Below are 26,290 nucleotides of genomic sequence, written 5' to 3'. Positions count from 1 at the left end.
AATGGATGTTACCTGTCAGTGCTGCAGCTTCTGTGCCGGCTGATACCACAGGTGGGCGGCTACGACATCCCTGCTCCTCATCTGTTAAGGAAGTAATATAGCTAGCACTCATCAGCAGCGTGCAGCGCCGCCCTCCAGTGGCCGGCGCTAATAGGCAGCTGCTTAAAGCTGCCTAATGGTGGTGCCGGCCCTGGGTGGCTCAACCGAGAAATACCTGCTTTAGCCCATGCTGATGTCGAAGACAAGGAGAGGGGATTCGCTGGGAGGTCTGGATTCAATAATAAAGGCATCGGCAAGGAGGGGCTCGGACTAAAAGAGTCTAAATACCTAAATTTCTTCCAAATCTTAAGGGTCGGATCCAGGGTGGGATGTTTTATGCATGGGATTTTTTTAAGCCAGGGGAGAATACGTAAAGGAGTACCCGCGGTCGCTTCAGCTATTGATGCCTACTGCTTAGCATAGGGGCATCTGGTCATATCGATAATTCTGGACAGATGCACAGCATAATAATAGCTAATAAAATGAGGTAATTGTAGACCACCTTCCTTACGAGTACGTGTCAGTGTGAATTGGGAGAGTCGGTCCCCCCCCTCCCCCAAATAAAATGACAAACAGATGCCTGCAAAGTAGTGGAAAAAGAAGTAGGCTCTGTTATGGGCAATGTTTGTAGTAGATATAAAACTTTAGGGAGAATCGTCATCTTTACCGTGCTAATCCTGCCCAGCCAAGTAAGCCGAAGTGCCGACCATTTATTAAGATCTGTAGTAATCTTATGCAGTAGAGGAACAAAATTTACCTGATATAAATCAGTTAGATCAGGAAGATCTTTAGTCAATAGAACTCCCAGGTACTTTAGCTGAGAAGGATGCCACTGGAATGGGAATGAATCTCGAAGTCCTTCGATTACTCTTGTGGGCGTTGAGATATTCAAGGCAACAGACTTAGTGAAATTTACCATGAAATTAGAAAGGAAGTTAAACTTATTAAATTCCTGCATAAGAGCAGGAAGGGAAGTTACCGGGTCTGTCAAAGTAGCCAAAAGGTCATCCGCATATAGTGCCAGTTTGTACTCCTGCTTTCCGGCCCACACATCGTGAATGTTCGGGTTAGCCCGAATCGCTCTCGCAAGAGCCTCTCTGCAGAGAACAAATATGAGCGGGGACAGGGGGCAACCTTGCCTCGTCCCGTTCCGGATCAAAAAGGGAGCAGAAAGGGCACCATTCACACGGACCCTAGCTGAGGATAACTTATAAAGAGCTAAGATACGACTAAGACAGGTGATAATGTCAGTTATTACCTTTAAATATTAAGCTATATACTTATTACGGACTAAGTACGCTATTGGCGCACTGAGTACCGTAAGGGTACGCACCTAGCGTAGCAGACACTAGGCCGTGGGCGCGACGCACGAGCGACACGTACGCTCACGGAAAGATACACAGTAACCCTTAGTAACAACATACCGTAAGGGTATGCCTACACTCTAAACCTTAGTAATGTACTACTATAATGATGTAATGCTTATTAACCTTGATAATATAAAAGCTGTTTGAGCGATTGAGACGCTAAGAAAACCCTTTACAGTAACTAGTGAAAACACAAGACCTGGTTTGGATTTAAAAACCACTCCAGCTCTAACACCTTCGTTGATTGCTTTAGAGTAAAAAAAGGGGAAAAACAGTACAGCTTATACACTACAAACCTAACATCAAAATCTAAACAGAATAACAAGTAATAATATTAACAATAGCGAACGATCGCAAACACAAGCAAACAGAATGAGTACACAATGAGAACAAATGGCAAACACAGAGGATAACAAAATGGCTACAGAGAACTTACACACGTGGGAATGATTCGCAAGCGCGTCCTGGATCCAGCCCTCAGCCTTCAATGTGAAAACCTTGCAGAGAGAGTGAGTGACTGGACAGGCAATGGTGGTCTTTATATACACAGCATACAGTAACAATACAATGGTCCCTATAATCTCATGGTTCATTGGACACAGGAATGTGTCTCTGCATTATAACAAAAGGTCATAGGTGGGTTCGAACAGGTGGGCTGAGTCTTTCTCCAACTGCTCAGGTGGGAGGTATCCTCAGGATTCCCGCCGCATGGATAATGAACAGCAAATACAGTAAATGTCTATAAACTACTTTTATACATAACTATACGCAGGAGCGAGCAATCTCTTCCTAACCAACACTGAAATGTTACTATTAAAATACTCTACAGCTGGATACTAGACACCACCGTTCAACCTTTATCTGACCCTTCCTATCATGCAAAGAGGAATCTCTCTGTCCAAGAACCGTTTAAACTAAACATACTTGCTGACATTGTTAAGGGGAATATTATCTATAAAACACACTATATGGGTTAAATATGCTATGATTGAGTCGCCCGCTACACGCTCACAAACCCTACCGTAAATGCGCATACCACGTGCCAAAGCGCACTGCCGTAGAAGCTCTTTTATGCAATGTGCGAATATGCGCACGCACGGCAGGGCGTGTGCACGCGCAGCGGGCATGTGCATGGGGTTAGTACAAGGCATGTGATTCATGATATTTTTTTACTTTGACAGTCCACCCTTTGGCAGTCAACAATAACTGCCACTATCTAAACAATTTAAGCAGAAAAATATATATTACCATTAAATTCCTTATTATGATTGGGAGTAGGGAGGAGAGGAGAAGGTGGGAAATGTATGACCTAGTGAGATAGTAAAAAGCATGTATGTATGAAATCCATGTCTGAGGGGTCATGTATCATCGTGCCGTACATGTTCTAAAAATAAGCTTCGAGGTATTGCGAAGTATACATTGAATCCTTCTTATCCCGTATTAAGGGTCTGTAAGTGGGCTAACAAACTCTACCGAGCTCTTTTTGGCTTTTTAGTTCCAACAAATGGGGTGCACATTAGTTGATGATACATGAAGGGAAGAATATGTGAGTGCTAATATATGTGCCTATATCCCCTGTCGACTATGTGTGTCACTACCTGAAGATAGTAGAGATGAAGATAAGAAACATGCATTATAAATGCATTCTTATGATTATTGTATGTGCTTGTCCTTGGGTGTCTTGGTGTCTTGTCGATGTCTTGTCGATGTCTTGTATCTTTGCTGTAAGTGGCAAGCAAAGTTCTTCAAGTGTCCATAAAAGTTAAAGTCTCTAAAAGTTCATCAAATGGCTGTGACAAAGTTCATCAATGGTCTGTGTAGAAGGGTCATCAAATTCTTCTTCCGAGTGGGTGTCTTTTTTACCTTGGAGGAAAACAAAGGAGAAACGGGTGAAAGAAACGGACCGTGGAATCACGTCTTATCACAACATTGTCTTGATTGATGGGTCATAAATTAAGCCAGTTGTTGTTACAATGCCCTCGCTCCTCAAACTCATCAATTTGGTACTGTGCTTGCAATTCATTAAAATCCGAACACATCTGAATATCAGACCAATAATTATGACAACTCCTAGGATACATAAGAGGAATTTCCCTACAGTAACGATAACATTTTGAGCCCATTCCCCTAAACCTGAGAACCAATTTCGTGGGTTCAACCATGAAACCCAGCCGGTCAGTTCATTACCCACAGAAGCAAGGGTAAGGTTGTGTCTCCTTCGGAACTCCCACTTCAATTGCAAGATATCGTCCATCTTTTGATCTATGACCTCGGTTGGGTCCTCAGTGCTGTTTGTGATATACGTACAACACTTTACACCATACTGAGTTGCTAGAGTGACACAATACTCGCCTGTCACTGCTGTGATGTAATTGAGAACCATCCTGTGCTGGATCAGTTCCGTTTTGTAAGCTTGCAATTCTCTCCCAGTATATCTGAAGGTGTCATCATACATCTCGGTGATATTGTCTATCAGGTTCGCTAGCGCGGTAATATACCTAAAATTTATAACTCCTCTGGCGGTACGGGTGATATCTAGCGCGAGCAGGAGTGGAATCCCGGTGGATTCGTGGATCAAATCAGAGGCTGCATGCTCTGTCCTATCTATAAGGTGTCTCTTTACAATGTGTTCGTAATGGGTGTGAGTGTAAGGAGCTTGAGCATTGCAGTGAACGTCTTTCATTCTATCATGGGTAATGGTCATTACTTCCGGTAACACTCTTCCAATGTAACACAATCCCTCTGAGTTTGGGGCAAGCCACTTATACGCCTTCCTCCCACATATGAAATATGCATCATCGGGGAGGACATATGGGACAGAAAATGACATCACCATATTACAAACCTTCCAGGTGAAAAATCCTATCCCTAACTCTCTCATCTGTCTAGTACACGTATCAGGTTGTATGATATGCGCACAGTATCCTGGTGATACTTCTCCAACTTGCATGGGCCTACTTCCTAGAGTGTACCTATACTGGAAATATCTCCCACTGTTGGCTATTTGGCGTATAAGCTCTGAATCTACGGGCATTCTATCGGCTCTGTGTGAGAATGTCATGGTTTGGTTGTTCCATGTCACCTCCCAATTTCCCGGCTTTCGGGGATTGGAAATTTTAAAACATATTAAGGACCTATCCACATGATATTGGTGGAGCTTCAAACTAGGAGGCCTGGAAATATTAAATTTCTTGTCCATCGGTCTCCCACCCCCTTAATTCAAGTACCTCATCTATCGTTAAAGAGTATGGCACTAGTCCTGACTTTCTATGACCTTGAGGTACTTGTGAGCACACCCAGCATTCCTAATGCTGGACTGACATCTCTGGATGAACCCGTCCTCAACTATGTTGTCACAATTCCTACATATACAATTCTCTTCAGCTAAAAATCCTTCACAATGTCTGTTAGTGTCATGGCTACCAGATCGTTTTCTGATACTCGCCTTTGCTCGGTGATTGTGTTGCTCTTGGAATTCTACGAATCCATCCTGGTCATCAGAACTCATTCCAGATCCTTTCTCGACCTCACTGGTACTCTCACCGAAACAGACTGCTCTGGTCAACAACAGGGTCAACAGGAAACCACGGACTGCAGTCTCTTGGGGCGAGTCCATCTTACAGGAGGAGAAAGAGAAAGTTGTAATGTGGGTACCGAAAATAATTGAAGGGAAAGAAAAATGTTACGATAATTGTCCTATAGTCTTGTTGTTCTTCTTGCTCAGATGTCGTCTCAACAGTGCTGTCTCTCAGTCTTCCCAAAACGAACACTCCAGTGATACGATATTCTTTCCGAATCAGCGATCTTTCTGTAAGGAGCATAAATCTTGCATTACCATTTGTTTAACTGTTGTGTGACATACCATCCGTAAAACATGAAAGAACAAAAAGAGAGAGAACAATAGAAAAGAAACATTGTCAGATTTCCGTTCACCATCAGGCTGTCCATCGGTATCTCTGCACAGTCTCCCCCACCAGTATTTCCACTCTCCACCCTTTGTGTTTGGCCAGACACAACGATGCTGGTAAGATATACTGGGGTTGGGTAGACCTCTGAAAAGACCAAGTAGACATGTGACGTTTGAGCTGTAGTTCTGCTGGTGAACGTCAGAGATGAAAAGGAAATATTTAAAGATAAATCACAGAGTTTACCTGGCCGCCCTTGTGTCTACAAGGAATGACCTACTAATTACATCGACTGTAACCTCAGGCTTACTATCAAGGCTAATAATCAACTTCACTGGCTGCAAATTACAGGTGCGGCCCAAAATTTTTCCTATATGATCCCTGATTACAATTACGTGCGTTATGTCATTGTCTAGGGGGTTTATATACCTTATGTGGGTCTCTAAACATACAATTCCGTGCATAATGCCCTTCCCTCTGGCAGTTATAACATTTTATCACATTCGACTTACCCACAGGGGTCTGGGGCTTAAGCTGATGTGGCTTCGTTGTCAGGGCCTGTCTACTTATTGTCATTTGCTTACCGACCTGTGACTCCCTGTGTCTCAGGATGTTCCGATCATGTTCAATAGCGGTCTCTCTCAAAGCAGCCACCGACATACCTCTCCAGTTAGGTTGACTGGTCTGTACCTTTGTCCTCAACACTTCCTTTAAACCATCCATTAATACAGAAACCGCTACCTCTCTATACTCTACAATGTGAGGTGCAATTGTCTGTGCATAACATACAATACCGTACTTACCTGTGGACACGACCTCACCTGACCCTCCGTAAGGGTGCCCACCTGGGTGTCTCGTATGATGGCTGCTGGAAAAAGTGCCGAAATTGTGCTGGGCTCACTTTCTTGCTTGTAATCCTGAGGGAAGTTTAACATGGGGTGCAACTTGCACGGGTTAGAATTTGTACATTTATCAGTTTTACTTCTATCATTATTACATTTATTACGCTTACTATTATCATCATTAATACATTTATTAAGTGCACTATTATCATCATATCCCAGTATGCCATTCTCTGTAGCCATTGTTTCTCCAGTTGCCATCAGTTTCCTGCTAAGATGGGAACCAGCTGCTTGAGCTAATCCCCTTTGTATCTCCACTTCCTGTTGCCATAAATGTAAACAGTTTGTGTGTCTGATCCTCTGTTTTGGGGATTTTATCAGACATATCCTTCTCCTTACATTTTGCAAAACCTCAGGATTAAAACTGCCTACCCTGGGAAACTTCTCCCCATCGTTCACAGTCATACGTTCCCACTCATTGCATAAAACCTCGGCGTGTGATCCATATTTTTCACACATTATGTACCTCGCCGACCCTGCTGGCCGCGGAATTATATCAACCTGAACCTTGGTTGATCGTCCCTTACTTGAGCAACTGGCCCCCATTCTTTGCAGGTATTGCCTTCTCAGTGAATTCCTACAAAAAACACGTTCTCAGAGGTAAGGCAACGGTGAAAGTCCAACGAGTGCCTTCACCCACTCTCGCCCACGTCGACCATATTGGTTCAGCGCTGGCGTACTCAACCCAGGGCCCCTATGTAACCTCTATTTACTTGGGCGTGTGGGAGTATGCTACCCTCCCCAGTAAGTATCAGTTGCTGGAGAAATCCTGAGTGATCAGCAAACCTCCCTTAAAATAAAAAAAACTTACACAAATCACGTCAAAGTGTACAAATAGTGTTTATGATCCCGCAAAGCGTACACAAATTGCGTAATGGGTATCAAGGTAACTAACTAATGCACACAGTTACATGCGGTACAGTCGCACTGCGTATAAGTAACTATTACTTATCCGCTGAACGACCAGCGGAATCAGTTGTTTAGGCTGCGAAACCTTCAGCCGGAGCGTATTCTCAAAACGGGCCTATATGGGTACTGCGCCAACCCCCAGGGCTGCGCTCACTACCTCTGACCTTTCCTAAGTCAGGGTCTTCAGAACTTCGTATAGGTACTTTTAACGGATTTCTGACTTTCGCGGACCTTCTGGTCTGCTGTAACACTAATTGCTCCTTTTACCTTATTCACTGTTAACGTGAGATGGCCTTCTCCCACGCCACCACGTGTTCACTTCACGGGTGTCCTTCTACGAGATCTCGAATTCCGGGGTTCACACCAAAGAAAACTTAACTTGCATACACATGCTCTTTCACTTCATATATACTTTGATTTTTCTGTACAGAAAATTTCTTTCATTCAGGTAACACAGGCTAATCCCAGAGGTAATGCAACGAGAGGAGGATCTTTTTAAACTAAATTTTGGAAACTGAACAAATTTGTGCTATTATCTCGTGGCTTCCGTATCGCCTATTAAAACAATGCTATCGTGTGATTTGTATTTAGTGGGCGTATCTGTACGCACGTTGCGTGATATACGCCACGTGTGTAGGCCTTTGCGTTGCGTATGCTGTCTCTCACTCGGTCAGAGACACGTGTACACAGGCCGGATACGTCCGCAGTAACACAAATAACACGCTTCTATAAATGCAAACGATATTTAACTATAATCGTTTACCAAGCACCACACAGTATCTCCTGTATAACCTTTATAACTGGGTCAGGCTGTGTGCGTGTTTTACAATTACTCCCTTAAGTATTAATCTTACTTTTAACTAAATAGCAACAAATTTTCTCAGCACATGATCAATGCTAATGGCAAACAGAAAGGTAGATATGTGAAAATACGCAAATGAAAATACAGGTGTGTGCGTGTGTTGCATGCGCAATTTGCACCAATACAGAAATTTTAAACAGATTTAAAAGACAATAGCTTAACGTTCTTACCTTTCGGTTCCGGATCCCACCAGCATCCCTACAAACCAAGCGGAGCAGACGCTTATCTGATCAGCACTACTGTATCCCCAACCACCAAACGGCTAACAGGGGATACTACCTTCCCGCCCTTTGCTGATGGATAAAGTCTGCCTGGTTCCGCTTGGTTGCGGATATGAGGAGGCCCGAACGATGCCCCCAATTGATAATGTCAGTTATTACCTTTAAACATTAAGCTATATACTTATTACGGACTAAGTACGCTATTGGCGCACTGAGTACCGTAAGGGTGCGCACCTAGCGTAGCAGACACTAGGCCGTGGGCACGACGCACGAGCGACACGTACGCTCACGGAAAGATACACAGTAACCCTTAGTAACAACATACCGTAAGGGTATGCTTACACTCTAAACCTTAGTAATGTACTACTATAATGATGTAATGCTTATTAACCTTGATAATATAAAAGCTGTTTGAGCGATTGAGATGCTAAGAAAACCCTTTACAGTAACTAGTGAAAACACAAGACCTGGTTTGGATTTAAAAACCAGTCCAGCTCTAACACCTTCGTGGATTGCTTTAGAGTAAAAAAAGGGGAAAAACAGTACAGCTTATACACTACAAACCTAACATCAAAATCTAAACAGAATAACAAGTAATAATATTAACAATAGCGAACGATCGCAAACACAAGCAAACAGAATGAGTACACAATGAGAACAAATGGCAAACACAGAGGATAACAAAATGGCTACAGAGAACTTACACACGTGGGAATGATTCGCAAGTGCGTCCTGGATCCAGCCCTCAGCCTTCAATGTGAAAACCTTGCAGAGAGAGTGAGTGACTGGACAGGCAATGGTGGTCTTTATATACACAGCATACAGTAACAATATAATGGTCCCTATAATCTCATGGTTCATTGGACACAGGAATGTGTCTCTGCATTATAACAAAAGGTCATAGGTGGGTTCGAACAGGTGGGCTGAGTCTTTCTGCAACTGCTCAGGTGGGAGGTATCCTCAGGATTCCCGCCGCATGGATAATGAACAGCAAATACAGTAAATGTCTATAAACTACTTTTGTACATAACTATACGCAGGAGCGAGCAATCTCTTCCTAACCAACACTGAAATGTTACTATTAAAATACTCTACAGCTGGATACTAGACACCACCGTTCAACCTTTATCTGACCCTTCCTATCATGCAAAGAGGAATCTCTCTGTCCAAGAACCGTTTAAACTAAACATACTTGCTGACATTGTTAAGGGGAATATTATCTATAAAACACACTATATGGGTTAAATATGCTATGATTGAATTGCCCGCTACACGCTCACAAACCCTACCGTAAATGCGCATACCACGCGCCAAAGCGCACGGCCGTAGAAGCTCTTTTATGCAATGTGCGAATATGCGCACGCACGGCAGGGCGTGTGCACGCGCAGCGGGCATGTGCATGGGGTTAGTACAAGGCATGTGATTCATGATATTTTTCGACTTTGACACAGGTCGGACCCAAACCCATGTGCTCAAGAAGACCTTCCATGAACTGCCAGTCTATCCTGTCAAAGGCCTTCTCCGCGTCAGTGGACAAGAGGACCATATGGGAGGATCCGCTTTGAACAAGATAGATAAGATCTATAACTTTGGAAGTGTTATCTTTAGCCTCCCGACCCAGTATAAATCCCACCTGGTCCCCATGAACCACCGACGGGAGAAGTCGGCCCAGACGACCCGCAAGCAGTTTAGCAAAAAGTTTGATGTCGCAATTCAGGAGAGAAATAGGTCGGTAGCTCGAACACTGGGTGGGATCCTTACCTTCTTTTCAGGATCACAGTTATGTGTGCTTCCAGGGTCTGCAGAGAAAAGCCTTTCTCGGCAGAGATGGAATTGCACGCCTTCAGGAAGAGGTAATAAAGATTGTTTAAAGGCTTTATAGTATCTGACTGGGAAGCCATCCGGGCCCGGACTCTTCCCAGCCAGTGAAGCCGCCAGGGCTGTCTCCAACTCCTCGATGGTAAAGGGCTGGTCCAAGGCATCCAGATCTGATTCAGGAAGTCTTGGGAAATCAACCTCTGCTAAGTATCTCTGGATCAGAGCCTTCAAATCAGAAGTGGCTTGAGGAGTTTGATCCTTTCTAAGATTATAGAGAACCTCATAATAGTTTTGGAAAGAATGAGCAATCTGAGGCAATGCATAAGCAACCCGGCTCCCCGGATCATGGATAGAGTGAACATAAGTCTGTAGTCTCTGGGCTCTCAACGCCCTAGCGAGCATAGCTCCCGGTTTCTTGCCCCACAAGTAAAATTTATGGCGACATTTAGTCATTCCCAATTTTGTCTTATCCCATAAAAATTTATTAAGGGCTTGACGGACCTCAGTGAGTTCCAGAAAGACCCCTGGGTCAAGGGAGGACTGGTGTGAGGCCTCTAAAGTTGCTATTCGTTCAATAAGCTGTAACCTCCGTGCCATACGCTCCTTCTTGAGCTGAGAGCCAAGCTTTATACATCTACCTCGAACTACACACTTGTGTGCTTCCCAAATCATGACTGCACTAATATCCGGGGTGTCATTCGTCGCAATATAATCCGAAATGGCGGAGGAGAGCTTGGCCTTTAAACAGGGATCCCGAGTCAATGAGTCGTTAAACCTCCACGACCATCGTGTGTGTGTGGGGGGGGTGGATGAAAGCGCAACAGAGATATACACCGGGGCATGGTCGGACCATGTAATGTGCCCAATAGTGCTTGAAGGAAATAAGTGTAGAAATCTATGCTCGACTAAGAAGTAGTCAAGTAGTCAGGGCGTGAATACATAGTATGAGGAGAGGAAAAGAAAGGGTAATCCTTCTCCGTCGGATGCTGAGTATTCCATAAGTCCATCAATTGAATCTCACGAAGAAGGCGGCTCACCCGACGGTGTTCATGTGTCAACCGTCTATTTATGGAAGGAGAACAATCCATCCCAGGATCCAAGGACCAGTTAAAGTCGCCCCCCATAATTAGATGCCCTTCCTTAATGGATTCTATCTCGCAAAATTCTGGTAAAGAACTGTCTTTGGCGTTGATTAGGAGCATATATATTAACAAGAGTGTAAACCTGATTATATATAGTGCATTTAACAACCTAGCATCGACCTTCATCCAGAATTTGGTGAGAGACCTCTGTAATCGGGACCCGACGCGCCAACAGGATCGCGACCCCTAAAGATTTATTAACGGAGTTATTGTTACAGAAAACCTGCAGGTAGTAATAATTTCCTAACTTAGGGGAGGCTTGATTTTTAAAATGGGTATCTTGAAGAAAAGCAATGTCTATGCGCTCTGCCCATAACTCCCGTAGCAAGGCGGACCTCTTTTCGGGGATATTAAGCCCCCTCACGTTGAAGAACATAACCTAAGGTCAGGAGACATGAAGAAGGTGGGATTCGACCTCTACAGCGAGTAATAAAGGTAATATAGACTTACCAGAGATGTGAGGAGGGCACAGGGTCCAGTCGCAGTGGGTACATCGAGCTGCAATGGTGACAAGCGGAGAGACCAAGGGAAAAAAGGAAAGGAAAAAGAGCAAGAGAAAGAAGAACATACAAAGAGAAACCAATACAGAGCACATATGACCATAAAACAATAGCAATATGTCCTGTAAAATGGCAATTTCACCGCCGTTAAGTCGCGGGTAGTTATACCCACGACTTAAGAACCAAAATAGGCAGGCGGCCTGGCCCAACTGGGGCACAGTAGTAACGACACAACCCAGGGACAATAATAGAACAGTGCATAACTAGGGAGGCTCAAGAAAAGATCAGTTGACTCCAGTATTATTAACTTGGAGTTCCAGGCTTAGTTCGACCAGACATCAAAGAACCGGGCAGAGCCGAGCAATGGTAGAATTTATCTGGCAAGACCATGCCAATGAAAAGGAAATATTATAAATCAGGTCCCAGCCTCGCCGTGGTTTGGGGATGACCGAGTCGAGCCCCGTTTCCTGTTGCTGACCGGGGTCCAGGATGGCCGAGGGGCTGGAGGCATCGGAGGATCAAAGCGATGATAGGATTGGGTCCAATCCGTTAGGGCTGGCTTAGGTATAGACAGTGTCGAGCAAAAGTTGTCCAAGTCATCCAGCGAGTGCAAGACGACCTGTCTCCCCTCAAAGGTGGCTTGTATATTAAAGGGGAAGCCCCAACGGAATCGTATACCCTTCTCTTTAAGAGCCTCTGTGAGGGGTCTACGTTGCTGAAGCGTAAACCATGCCAAGTCCGGGAAGATCTAAATTACATTATTGTTGAATTCCAATCGATCTAATTTGCGGGCCTTATTAAGTATCTCCTCCTTTACATGATAGTAGTGAAGACGACATATCACATTCCTGGGAGCTTCAGAAGAAAGACCTTTCGGACTTAGCGCTCTGTGGGCCCTATCAAACAGTATGGTGTTATCCGGTTTCACATCTATGAGTTCATTGAATATCTTAGTGAGGGTGTCTTTTATACTCGGACCTTGTACATCTTCCGGCAGGCCCCTAATGCGTAAATTGTTTCTCCGGCCTCTGTTGTCAAGGTCGTCCTGTCGGCGCCAAAGCGCCTTCAGTTCCTGTGCCTGAAGTGCAACAGTGTCGCAGAGTTTCCGTTGAAATGAGGAGACTTCATCGACGTGGTCCTCCACATCTGAAACTCGATGGGATATTTGAGAGATATCCGCCTAAAACACGGAGATTTGGGATTTAACAATGTCACGTATTTTTTGTTCCAAATCCAAAAAGTCTCGTTTAGTAGGCAGATCTTTTTTGGTAGGAAGGGAACGCAAGTAGGTCAAAACGTCAGCCATAGAAGCTTCAGGCCCCTTGTCCAACGGTGAAGAGTCGGCTCCCGCCATCATACCGGTGTCGATAGGAGAGCCAGAAATAGAGGATGACGAACGAGTATCCTCACTCTCTATGTCTGGTTGAAGATAGTGAAACAAGTTGGATTGTTGGGAATTGTCACCAGATTTCTTAGCCGCAGATGCTTGCCCTCCCTTCTTAGTTTTCCCCATAAGCAGACATCACATATAATAATATACAGTGGAACAGAGGAAGGTCACATAGGTAGATCAGGAGCATTCCATGTCAGGGTTGCAGAGTCCCAGCTGCATTACGAGTGTCCCGGGCTATGTCATCAGCCACCAAGCCCCATTGTAAGCGGGTGATTCAGGGGGTCATGGCATGAAGAACGAAAATCAAGGCATTAAAGCTGCAGTGAGGAGGGCGGGGGAGACTGCGAGGCAAGCATGCAGTTGTCAATCAGAGGGTGTATATGAACAGCTGGTACTGCAAGGTGTAGCGAGGAATAAATGTAGCTAAAGTATCACAGCAGCACTGGGTGTGTAGTGGATATGCTGTGACGGGATAGTACAAGCCAGGCTGCAGTGTGAAGCTCAGCCTCCTGTGCATAGAATATGTGTAGCTGAGTGCAGGGTAAAATGGCTGCCGTTAAGAGAGCAGGTAGGGAGACACAGAGGTGTACCTGGGAGTTGCAAGTCCCTCGGAGGAGCCCCCTTTAAAGTAAGATGTACCTGGACAGCTCTCCACCGTGTGGGGGAGTGTGAGTGATGAAGGCTCCACTTCTCTGCAGCTCAGTGTTCCACAGTGTGGGCGTGCAGCCCTTAAGCAAGATGGCGCCATCAGTCTCCTTAGCAGGGCCTCGGCGGCTATGATACCGGGAGCCCTTCAAGTGGGTCAGATCGTTGGTGGGAGCGGGGAGTCGCACCTCCGCTGACAGCACGAGTCAGGGGAGAGAGGAGAGCCCTGCGTGCGGCGTCCAGGACCCAGGTGAGCGGCGCTCAATGGATCTCCGCTCCGTGCAGTGCCACCGAGGGGGAGCTCTTCTTTGTGGCCAGCCAGGTGGGGGGACAAGCGGAGGAACGGCCGAGGGAGGCGGACGATCCCCTCAGCTCCCGCAAGGCCCGAACGCCCCACTTCCAGTCCGGGTCAGGATGGGAATCGAGGTCCCATCGTCAGGTGAGTGGGTAGGCCGCAACCCGCATGGGAGTAGGAGACCCCCGCCGGCTCCGCAGACCACTCCACCCACAACAGATGTGGTATGTGAGACCAACAATGGCAGCAATAACCCTCTATATATCAACTAATCGAGTGCCAGGTAGGAGCTCTAATTCGGCACAGCCTCCCGGATCTGCTACCAAGCCACGCCCCTCTTGTTGCATTTTCTTAGTGAAGCTTGCAATCTATTTCTCTTATACTGTAGTCCCTGGAAAATATTGATTGGGCATACAGGCACCCATATGTCTGCAGATATCCAGACGGCTGCAGATTTTAGAGTAATGGTCCCCTATATAAATACATGCCCAGTATCACATGAAGCGGGATGTAGTAAGCAGTAAAATGCGGTCAAACCTCTGCTTTATTATTTAACATTGTTTCTTGCTGCTGCTAAGAACTTAGTGCAATGTTGACCATAAGTTAATCTGTTGGTTGTTTTGCCTATGTCCATTGTGTTGTATCAACTCTCATTGGCCACAATCATCAGCATCTAGAGGTCAAGATGCACAAAATGTGATGGCAACTGAATCCCAGCGAACACTTTGGGCAGTATTCAAATGATATATCACGCCCAATCTGACCACACCCGTCAGCAGAAACAGTACAGGTGTGGCAGGGAGCGGAAATAATTTAATACCCAATTTGGGGTTTAGCAGCCCTCAGGCACCTGTAACATATACACCTACTGATAGGCGTAACTGCATGGTCCTGCAGATTTGCATTTACATGAACACCCTTTTCCTCCCAGGTAATGCAGAGTTTTAATAAGCAACTCTGCAAGTGCACATTAGTGTGCATTCTCTTTGATGTTGTGTGCACTGCAAATTTCTGTATTTTATGGTGTGCAAACAGGGGTAAGTACCAATCTGCACCAGTCCCACAGAGTATAGTAAAAAATAAATGCAGTAGGTGGAGGACAAACAGGGGACAATTGTAATTTTATTACACTACTGGGAAAGAGAACTGCTGCTACCATTGTACACCTTTGTGAACAATTTTCAGCTAAGCACCTTGACAAAAGGTACTAAGGGGGTAATTCTGAGTTGATCGCAGCACCAAGTTTGTTAGCAATTGGGCAAAACCATGTGCACTGCAGGAGGGGCAGATATAACATTTGCAGAGAGAGTTAGATTTGGGTGGGTTATTTTGATTCTGTGCAGGGTAAATACTGGCTGCTTTATTTTTACACTGCAATTTAGATTTCAGTTTGAATACACCCCACCCAAATCTAACTCTCTCTGCAAATGTTATATCTGCCTCCCCTGCAGTGCACATGGTTTTGCCCAATTGCTAACAAACTTGCTGCTGCGATCAACTCATAAATGCAATGACCTACTATAAGCACTTTAATGTCAGAGTAGCACTTACAGTCCACATTGACCTAAGAATTTACAAACAAACAAAATGCCATTCTCAAAGCTAAGGTTTGAGGAACATGTCCTTAGCATTCCTAGTGGAATCGGAGGATATTAATGTTTAGCACTGGCCACCACTACTAGAAATCAGGAGAAAGATCTCATGGCTGGCTAAATGATCACACTGAATACTCACTGAGCGGATGAAATATCTCCTACTCTCAAAAAACATATAACAACAATAAAGTCTAACTTTGCCCATACACTTGTGCGATTGCATTCGATGCGATATCGGGCCCAATTTCACTTGAAGCTCACCTTGAGATAAATCGCACTGAAAGTGTTTTTTTGTGTGCATTCGATGCACATACAAACTTGCGATTTATCGCATGCCCCTTACGACCGATCGAATGCGATCGCATCGCATGCTGATCAAAACTCACCAGAATTATCTGCAAGATCTTTAAAAAATTAAATATAGGGCTGGGCTATCTGGGAGATATATAAACAGGCAGCCATTTTAACTCTGTGCACTTCTGTTTGTGACTAGAGAAGTTCGGTTTATACCTGCTGCTCGTTCCACATTGCTAGCTACCATGCGCTGCTTTGTTCTGCTTGCATTACAAAGTGTTTCTATACTGCCAGGTGTGTGTGTAGAGATGGATTCTGCTCGCTATCAGGCTCTCATGTGCTACTCTGTGGTCAAGATGAGGGGAGGCATCGAGAGGGCCCAACAAAGGTGGAGAGAGAGATCTTGCTGGACGAAGGAGTTGTTACTAAAAAGGCCTACTCGGTCCTACATGCCCCTCCTGGATGAGATCAGGGACAACAACCTGGATGACTACCGCAACTTCCTGCACATGAATGATGACACCTTCTAGCAGTGCCGTAACTAGGTATTTTAGCGCTGTGTGCAAGAAACGGCATTGGCGCGAAAAATATATAGGGGCGTGGCTTCATGGGGAAGGGGCGTGGCCACAAAATAATGCCAATTCATACTACGGTGCATAGTAGTCTCCATTATTCAAATTACGCTGCACAGTAGTGCCACTACACCAGATAGAGCCCCTTTTTCCACATTACGGCAGACGGCGTGCCTTTTTACACATTACGGCAGACAGCGTCCCCCTTTTTACACATTACGGCAGACAGCGTCCCCCTTTTTACACATTACGGCAGACAGTCCTCCTTATTACACATTACGGCAGACAGCGTCCTCCTTATTACACATTACGGCAGACAGCGTCCCCCTTATTACACATTACGGCAGACAGCGTCCCCTTTTTGTACACATTATGGCAGACAGCGTCCCTCTTTTTACACATTACGGCAGACAGCAACCCCCTTTTTACACATTACGGCAGACAGCGTCCCCTTTTTACACATTACGGCAGATAGCGTCCCCCTTATTACACATTACAGCATACAGCGTCCCCCTTGTTACACATTACGGCAGACAGCGTCCCCCTTGTTACAAATTATGGCAGACAGCGTCCCCCTTATTACACATTACGGCAGACAGCGTCCCCTTTTTGTACACATTATGGCAGATAGCGTCCCCCTTTTTACACATTACGGCAGCCAGTCCCCCTTTTTACACATTGCGGCAGCCAGTCCCTCTTTTTACACATTGCGGCAGACACGAGAGAGAGAGAGAGAGAGAGACAGACAGAAAGATAGAGAGAGATATATTCTCCCAGTGGCAGTCAGGCTCCTCGTGCTGGCAGAGATCCCGGGCAGCCGCAGGGGAGGAGGAGGAGGGAGGGGGACTTGAGCTGCAGCAGCGCTATGTCATTGGTAGCGGCGCCGCTGCAGCACTCCCCTCTCCTTCCGTATTGGCTGGCCGCTGCTGAGAATGGTGGGAAGAGGGAACCGCATCCCAGCATTCACAGCAGCGCTGGGCAGCCAATACAGAAGGAGAGGGGAGTGCTGCAGCAGTGCCGCTACCAATGACATAGCGCTGCTGCAGCTCAAGACCCCCTCCCTCCTCCTCCTTCTCTGCCTCCGGCACTGCTCTCCCTCCAGCGCGGCGCACGGCACCCAGCAGAGGCGGCATGTAATGAGTCGATTTGACTCATTACATGCCGCTGGCCGTGCGCCCTCAGTGTAACTGCGCTGTGTGCCAAGCACACCTGGCACATCAGTAGTTACGGCGATGCCTTCTAGGAGTTGCTGCCTCTGGTGACTTCCCTCATACAGAAGCGGGATACCAAATGGCGGGTGCCTATCCCTGCTCAGGAGAGGCTTGTGGCTACCCTGCGGTTCCTTGCTACTGGACAGTCGTTTGAGGACCTGAAGTTTGGGACCCGTATATCTGCGCAGGCTTTGGGACACATCAAACCTGAAAACTGCAAGGCTATTATCAAAGTGCTTTAGTACAAGTACAGTAAGGTAAGAAAATGACACCACACATTGCTTGTCGTTTAACAAAATGTTTTATTTTTAAAACTGCATTTGTTAGAAAAAAATTGCTTTTTATTTAAAAACATAACTTTTTTTATTAAATATGTGCCCACCATGGCTGACCTTTAGCAAACAGTTTTCATGATGCAGCACATCTGCATCATTACATTTATGAAATGAAAATAAATTGCTATATATACTGTAGCAACTGTGGTGCATTCTGATACTACGACATTCAGTGGCACCGCAGCCAGGGGCACAATGTACACATGCAGCTTGGGGTAGGAACATGGGTCCCAGGTTCCATCAACCTGCTCCAAGTTGCATGTGTGCATTGTGCCCCCGGCAGCAGTGCCAAGGGCACAATGCACACATGCAACTTGTCTCTTCCACCTCCTCCTGATCCCCCTGTGACATCAAGGAGGTCAAACTTGCAGAGGGGACGGTAGATGTGTGGCTGGCTTCGAAAGGGTAGCTGGGTTGAGGAAGAGATTGGACAATGGGGGAAGGGGGGGGGGGTGGATGGGGGTTGACGATAATGGGAAGGGTGACTGGTTTGAGGAGGAGGGGTTTGAGGAGGAGGATGGAAAGTGGAGGGAGGATAGGTGGGTGGGGCCTGCGGTTGCAGATAACCGGAATAGTAGCTGGGATGCAAAGGAGGATGGGTACTAGAGGAAGGGTAGGTGGGTGGTGAACTGAAGGTAAAAGGGAGATGAGGAGCAGGTGCTTGAGGTTCTGGCCCATGAACGTTCCACTCTGGTGTCAGTTGTCCTGTTAATGTTTTGTACAAAACCTGTGAAACCAGGCGCTGGCACTCTACTTGCTGCTGCTTGAAAACCTTGCGCATGGTTTTGCCAACATATGACTCAAAGTCATCAAATTCATCAGGTTTCTGGAGCAGCTGTGAACGGGCCTCCAATAGTAGCGGGTTTTCCGTAGCTTCCTCCTGGCACTCTGTCGCTGTGGAGATTTTTGTTTCTCTGGTGATGTATCTTGGAGGTCAGGGGTACGGCTGAGGTCTTCAGGTGTCTGTAGGTCTTGTGTCTGTAGGGGAAAAAAACATTTTTATTAAATATTCAAACATTGTTTTTTTCTTTTATAGTTCCCTACAAGCGTGGAAGAATGGCAAGCTATTGCAGAGGACTTTGACAGGCGCTGGAATTTCCAAAACTGTGGTGGTGTGATATACGGGAAACATGTGCGCATCACCAAACCCACCAACAGCGGGTCAGACTACTTCAATTATAAAGGCTACTTTAGCATTGTTCTCATGGCGGTGGTCAATGCAAATTATTAATTTATTTTCCTGGGATGTTGGCAAAAATGGTTGTTTCTCAGATGGTGAATCCTTGAGGTATACACGTTTCTATGATAGGCTCACCACCAATTCCATTCATCTGACGCCTGTTGAGCAAACAAAGAATGGGCTGGAATTTGTGATCGTGGCAGATGAGGCATTTGCACTGCACGAACACATAATGAAGCCCTACCCGCAAAGAGTCCTGAACCACGATAGGCGCATTTTCAACTATCGCCTTTCTAGAGCCTGTCGGGTTGTTGAGAATGCATTTGGTATTCTCACCAACCAGTTCAGGATCTTCCACCAACCCATCAACTTGAGGCTGGACAAAATTGACTGTGTAGTAACAGCATGCTGTATACTGCACAACATACTCCGATGCAAGGCCACGAGGCAAATGCCTTTGCTCCCAGCAGGACCGGAAGACCCCAACCAGCCATTGGTGAAAGTGCCGATTTCCTCGGTGGGAGCACCTGCAGTAACCTTATGCGACACTGCAAGGGCAAAAGTGGTCCGTGAAAATTACAATGCCTTTTTCAGTGGGGAAGGAGCTGTGGCATGGCAGGAGGAATACATCAAATAATAAAAATTATTTAAAAGCGACTTACCCCTTCGGCCTCCTCCACATCCAGACTTCCCTCCTCGGACTCTGCCATCACCACTAGCGACTCCTTAGCTGACCGTTTCTCCAGGAGGAAGTTTAGTTCTTTGAAATATCACAGCTGCGGCACATAGACCTTGCCTGCACTGGCCCCTGACCTCTTAGACTCCTCCTCCTTGCGGTTCTCTTTTTTTAAGAACAATGACCATATATTCATAATTTTCTTCCGGACCCAGGCCACCGAGGCCCCAGAGAAGGTGGGCTTGGAGTACTCCACCAGGTGGTTATACAGGCAGCCTCCATCTTCTGCTTGTTGCTGTAGTCCGGTGAGGATGTCAGCCTGAGACACTCCTCCTCACGGTACAGGCTGATAAAGCCTGAGAGAAAATCGCGGCTCTCATAGGACATCTGCAGAATGAAAAAAAAAGGAAAATGAATTCACATGAAAAATGTTGCATTATTCTGGTTAAATAAAGTTTGTTTCTCTAACGTCCTAGTGGATGCTGGGGACTCCGTAAGGACCATGGGGAATAGACGGGCTCCGCAGGAGACAGGGCACTTTAAGAAAGAATTTGGATTCTGGTGTGTTCTGGCTCCTCCCTCTATGTCCCTCCTCCAGACCTCAGTTTGAATCTGTGCCCGGACGAGCTGGGTGCTACTTAGTGAGCTCTCCTGAGCTTGCTATAAGAAAGTATTTTGTTAGGTTTTTTATTTTCAGGGAGATCTGCTTGCAACAGACTCCCTGCATCGTGGGACTGAGGGGAGAGAAGCAGCCCTACTCTCTGAAGATAGGTCCTGCTTCTTAGGCTACTGGACACCATTAGCTCCAGAGGGATCGTACACAGGATCTCACCCTTTGTCGTCCGATCCCGGAGCCGCGCCGCCGCCCCCCCTCGCAGAGCCGGAAGACAGAAGCCGGGTGAAAGAAGCAAGAAGACTTCGAAATCGGCGGCAGAAGACTCCAGTCTTTAAACTGAGGTAGCGCACAGCACTGCAGCTGTGCGCCATTGCTCCCACACTACACCCACATACTCTGGTCACTGTAGGGTGCAGGGCGCAGGGGGGGGCGCCCTGGGCAGCAATTAGGACCTCTTGGCAAAAGTGGGCATATATACAGTTGGGCACTGTATATATGCATGAGCCCCCGCCAAAAATTGTACATGAAAGCGGGACAGAAGCCCGCCATCGAGGGGGTGGGGCTTCTTCCTCAGCACTCACCAGCGCCATGTTTTTTCTCCACAGCACCGCTGAGAGGAAGCTCCCCAGCCTCTCCCCTGCAGTTACACGGTAGAAGAGGGTAAAAAGAGAGGGGGGGGCACATAATTAGGCGCAAAAATCAATATAAACAGCTGCTACTGGGTTAACATTAAGTTACTGTGTTATTCCTGGGTTAATAGCGCTGGGGTGTGTGCTGGCATACTCTCTCTCTGTCTCTCCAAAGGGCCTTATGGGGGAATTGTCTTCAGATGAGCATTCCCTGAGTGTGTGGTGTGTCGGTACGTGTGTGTCGACATGTCTGAGGTAAAAGGCTCCCCTAAGGAGGAGATGGAGCAAATATGTGTGTGAGAGAGTGTCTCCGTCGACAACGCCGACACCTGTTTGGATATGTGTAATTAAGTGCTAAGGTGAATTTATTGCACAAAAGATTAGAGAACAGACAGGGAATCTACCCATGTCTGTCCCTATGTCGCAGAGACCTTCAGAGTCTCTCAATGCTCACTATCCAAAATAATAGACACTGATATCGACACGGAGTCTGACTCCAGTGTCGACTACGATAATGTAAAGTTACAGCCAAAATGGCAGAAAAGTATTCAATATATGATTATTGTAATAAAAGATGATTTGCATATCACTGATGACTCATCTGTTTCTGACACAAGGGTACACATGTTTAAGGGGAAGAAAGCTGAGGTAAATTTCCCTCCTCTCATGAGGAAAAAGAGCGGGAATCTCCAGACAAGAGACTGCAGTTTCCCACAAAGAATTTTCAAGGAGTATCCTTTCCCCACTAGGGCCAGGATACGATGGGAATCTTCCCCTAGGGTGTCACGTTTGCCCAAAAGGTAGCCCTGACGTAACAGCTATTCTCAGGGATCCTGCAGATAGCGTGCGCATTCTGGTACACTACTCAGACCGGCGATTGTGTCGGCATGGGTTTATAGCGCTGTGGCAGTGTGGACAGGTACCTTATCAGCAGAGATGGAGACCCTAGTATGTATATATATATATATATATATATATATATATATATATATAGAGATATATATATTAAAGATGCTGTCTTAAGAGATATATATATATAAAACATGCCCAAAGAGACATGAGTCTACTGGGTCCTAGAGTCAAAGCTATGTCGATTTCTGCTTGACGTGTCCTGTAGAATATGCAATGGACAGATGATGCCGACTTAAGAGGCATATGGAAGGCTGAGGATTGTGTGGAGAAGGGTTCTCGGACCTGGTCTCCACAGCTATAGCTGGTAATTCTGATATTTTGCCTTATATTCCTGCACAGCCTAGGAAAGCACGACATTATCAAATGCAGCCTTTCGAACAAAGAAACAAGAAAGTCCGAGGTGCGTCCTTTCTTGCCAGAAGCGGGGGCAGAGGAAAGAAGTTGCACAACACAGCTAGTTCCCAGGAACAGAAGTCCTCCCCGGCCTCTACAAAATCCACCGCATGTCGCTGGGGCTCCACAGGCGGAGCTAGGCCCGGTGGGGGCACGCCTTCGTAAGTTCAGCCACAAGTGGGTTCACTCCCTGTTAGATCCCTGGGCAATAGATATTGTGTCTCAGGGATACAAGCTGGACTTTGAGGAGATGCCCCCTCACCGACGGCCATGACGGCTTCCCCCTGTCACGATCCGGGTATCTGGACGCCATTACTTACCCTTCAGATGCCTCCTAAGGCTGGCTCAGCATTCCAGGACCGGATCCCGCTGTTTCTGAGTTTCCACATGCAGAATGTCAGAGTGGTGATTTCATCAGCCGCGGCCTCCGCTGTGCCCGCGTGGTTAAATGTGCGCTTGTCAGTCTGGCGTCTCCTGTCTCCTGTGGCCGGCGTCGCCATTACTGTTTCAATTCTCACATGGATTACAAACCAAACTTCCCTCCAAGTGTCTGCATGGGCGCAGCCATCTTGGTTTTTGTCATCTGATCATTTCCACCAATCTGCTGTCTGTATTGTTGATTTGCATAATTGCCTAGCCAACCCCTTCCTTGCTGCAGGTATAAGTAAGCTGTGCCTGAACAAGGAAGGCGTCAGTGCTTTGGTTGTCTAACCTAGTTCCAGTTTGTCTCTCTCCTGTGGTTGTCTTCCAGGTTCCAGCTCCTGTCTCCAGACTTCTGCTATAGAGACCCGCACCAGCATTCCATCTGCGGTGTAGCCTGACTCTCCGATCCATTTTGGACTCACCTGTTTCCAGCTACAGCAATCACCTGCTTCCAGCCGAGCTTCCAGCAGTGTACAACTTCTCTTAAAGGGCCGGTGTCCTTTCTGCAGTTTACCACTCTCCACCGGTATTATTATTTCATCGCTCTCAAGTCAATCACCTGCTTCCAGCCCAGCTTCCAGCAGTGTACAGCTTCCCTTAAAGGGCCGGTGTCCTTTCTGCAGTTTACCACTCTCCACCGGTATTATTATTTCATCGCTCTCAAGTTCGTTTATTATTTAACTGGTTCCAGCCAGTATCCACTCCGTACCAACAACAGTCTGGTTCCAGCCAGTATCCACAGCAGCCGTTTTACCTTCAGCAGCCCAGCCTTTCCTGGAACACCAGCTGGTACGATCCTGGGTTCTCTCCATTGCTACAGTCAGGCCTGGTAAGGACTTTCCAACTAGAAGATTATTAGAACTGTCTCACACTACCAGTGCCTGTGGCCCTTGCCACCCTGTAGTACCCAGGAACTGTATTATTGCCCTGCTGACTTTTATGTTTTCTTATTTTCTGCTGTGTTACGGAGTTTGTCATAATAAACATCATTGACTTTTATCCTGGTTGTCGTGGTCACGCCTTCGGGCAGTTATTCTACATGTTACTTACATGTCTAGGGGTCTGATACAACCTCCCAGGTTCCGTTACATCTCAGCCCCTACAACTGAGGTTGCCTCCCGTCAACTCAGGCCCTCAGTTGTGACAGTAAGTAAGCACTGACCTAATGAATCCAGCCGGAGACCAGGATCAAGCGGCCAGGCCGATGCAAGAACTGGCAGCCCGACTTGAACATCAGGAGGCTGCACAGGGCCACATCATCCGCTGTCTCCAGGATCTCTCCACACGGCTGGATGGGATTCAAACGACCCTCCGTGGACCTGGCACGTCCGGTGCGTCCACTACAGTGACACCAGCTGTAACCCCACCCACCTTACCCATTTCCAGTCCACATCTTCATCTTCCAACGCCAGCAAAATTTGATGGATCTCCAAGGTTCTGCAGGGGATTTCTCAATCAATGTGAAATCCACTTTGAGCTTCTACCTGGCAATTTCTTCAGTGACCGTACCAAAATTGCCTATATCATCTCCCTTCTCAGTGGCTCAGCCCTTGACTGGGCATCACCTTTATGGGAGAAGTCTGATCCCCTGCTATCCTCCTATACTGACTTTGTAGCTACATTCAGGCGCATCTTCGACGAGCCAGGCCGGATAACATCTGCTTCATCTGAGATTCTTCGTTTACGCCAGGGAACACGTACCGTGGGACAGTATCTTATACAGTTTAAAATCCTGGCATCCGAACTGGCATGGAACGACGAGGCCCTGTATGCTGCATTCTGGCATGGCTTATCAGAACGCATCAAGGATGAGTTAGCTACCAGAGACTTGCCCTCTAAGTTGGATGAGCTAATTTCTCTTTGCACGAAGGTTGATCTACGTTTTAGAGAGAGAGCAACCGAGCGAGGAAGATCATCTACTCCTAAATCTTCTGCTCCTCCTTCTCGTCAACCATCTCCATCCAAGGATGAGCCTATGCAAATTAGTCGTTCCCGTCTATCTCCTGCTGAGCGCCGAAAACGTCTCTCTGAGTCTCTCTGTCTCTACTGTGCAGCTCCGTCGCACACTATCAATGCCTGTCCCAAACGTCCGGGACTCCAGATCCTAGTTCGCCAAGGAGAGGGCCGGCTAGGAGTGATGATCTCCTCTCCATCTCTTCATGACTGTAACCTCCCAGTGTCGCTCCAAATTGCTCAACGTTACAGGAACGTCATTGCCCTCCTTGATTCCGGAGCAGCTGGGAATTTCATAACCGAAGCTTATGTTAAACGGTGGTCCCTACCCACCGAGAGACTGTCCTCGTCCATCTCTTTGACTGCCGTGGATGGCAGCAAGATTTTTGACGCAGTCATTTCCTTAAGGACTCTTCCAGTTCGTCTGAGAGTGGGAGTTCTTCATTCTGAGTATATTTCTTTTTTAGTGATTCCAAGAGCCACACATCCAGTGGTTTTAGGCCTTCCATGGCTCCGTCTCCACAACCCATCAATTGACTGGACGACTATGCAAATACTGGCATGGGGTCCCTCCTGTGCTGAGACTTGTTTAGCCAAAGTTCTTCCTGTTTGTTCTTCCTTCCCCAGGTCAACTGATGTTCCGCCTCCTCCATATCAAGACTTCACGGATGTGTTCAGTAAAGCCTCTGCTGATATCCTTCCTCCTCATAGAGAATGGGACTGCCCAATCGACCTCATTCCAGGGAAGGTTCCACCGCGAGGCCGAACTTATCCGTTGTCTCTGCCCGAGACACACTCCATGGAAGAGTACATCAAAGAGAACCTGGCGAAGGGTTTCATCCGACCATCTTCTTCTCCAGCCGGCGCAGGCTTCTTCTTCGTTAAGAAGAAAGACGGTGGTCTGCGTCCGTGCATCGACTACAGGGGTCTGAACGACATTACCGTCAAGAACCGATACCCTTTACCCCTGATTACTGAGCTCTTTGATAGAGTTAGTGGTGCAACCATTTTCACAAAGCTGGACTTGAGGGGTGCCTACAATCTCATCCGAATCCGTGAGGGTGACGAGTGGAAGACCGCCTTTAACACCCGTGACGGACATTATGAGTACCTCGTCATGCCCTTCGGATTGAGCAACGCTCCAGCAGTCTTCCAGCACTTTGTGAATGAGATCTTCAGGGACATCTTGTACCGCCATGTCGTGGTTTATCTAGACGACATCCTCATCTTTGCTAATAATCTCGAAGATCATCGTTTCTGGGTAAAAGAGGTTCTTTCCCGTCTCCGTGTCAATCACCTCTATTGTAAATTGGAGAAGTGTGTGTTTGAAGTTAAAACCATTCCGTTTCTAGGTTACATTGTGTCCGGTTCCGGACTAGAGATGGATCCTGAGAAACTCCAAGCAATCCAGAATTGGCCTATACCCTTAAGCCTCAAAGGGGTCCAGAGGTTCTTAGGGTTCGCCAATTATTATAGAAAATTTATACGAGACTTTTCCACCAT

General features: G+C 46.6%; 1 protein-coding gene across 2 annotated transcripts in view; it reads right to left on the bottom strand.

Moving 5' to 3' along the window:
* TMCC2 (transmembrane and coiled-coil domain family 2) overlaps positions 1-26,290 on the bottom strand; it is a 607,696-nt gene that overhangs the window by 537,170 nt on the left and 44,236 nt on the right. The window contains exons 2-3 of one of the 2 annotated variants that reach the window (XR_010236273.1): positions 19,848-20,248; positions 17,953-18,983 (exon numbers count right to left, since the gene is read on the bottom strand). The exons of the other annotated variant lie outside the window; for it this stretch is intronic. The gene's annotated coding sequence lies outside the window, so the exon portion shown is untranslated. Of the gene's footprint in view, positions 1-17,952; positions 18,984-19,847; positions 20,249-26,290 lie in introns of those variants that run through there. 2 annotated transcript variants of the gene reach the window in all.

Source organism: Pseudophryne corroboree, chromosome 2 (assembly GCF_028390025.1).
Source record: "Pseudophryne corroboree isolate aPseCor3 chromosome 2, aPseCor3.hap2, whole genome shotgun sequence".
Taxonomy (NCBI): Eukaryota; Metazoa; Chordata; class Amphibia; order Anura; family Myobatrachidae; genus Pseudophryne; species Pseudophryne corroboree.
The sequence above is the reverse complement of the archived record's forward strand: the minus strand, read 5'-3'. Positions and strand labels throughout refer to the sequence as shown.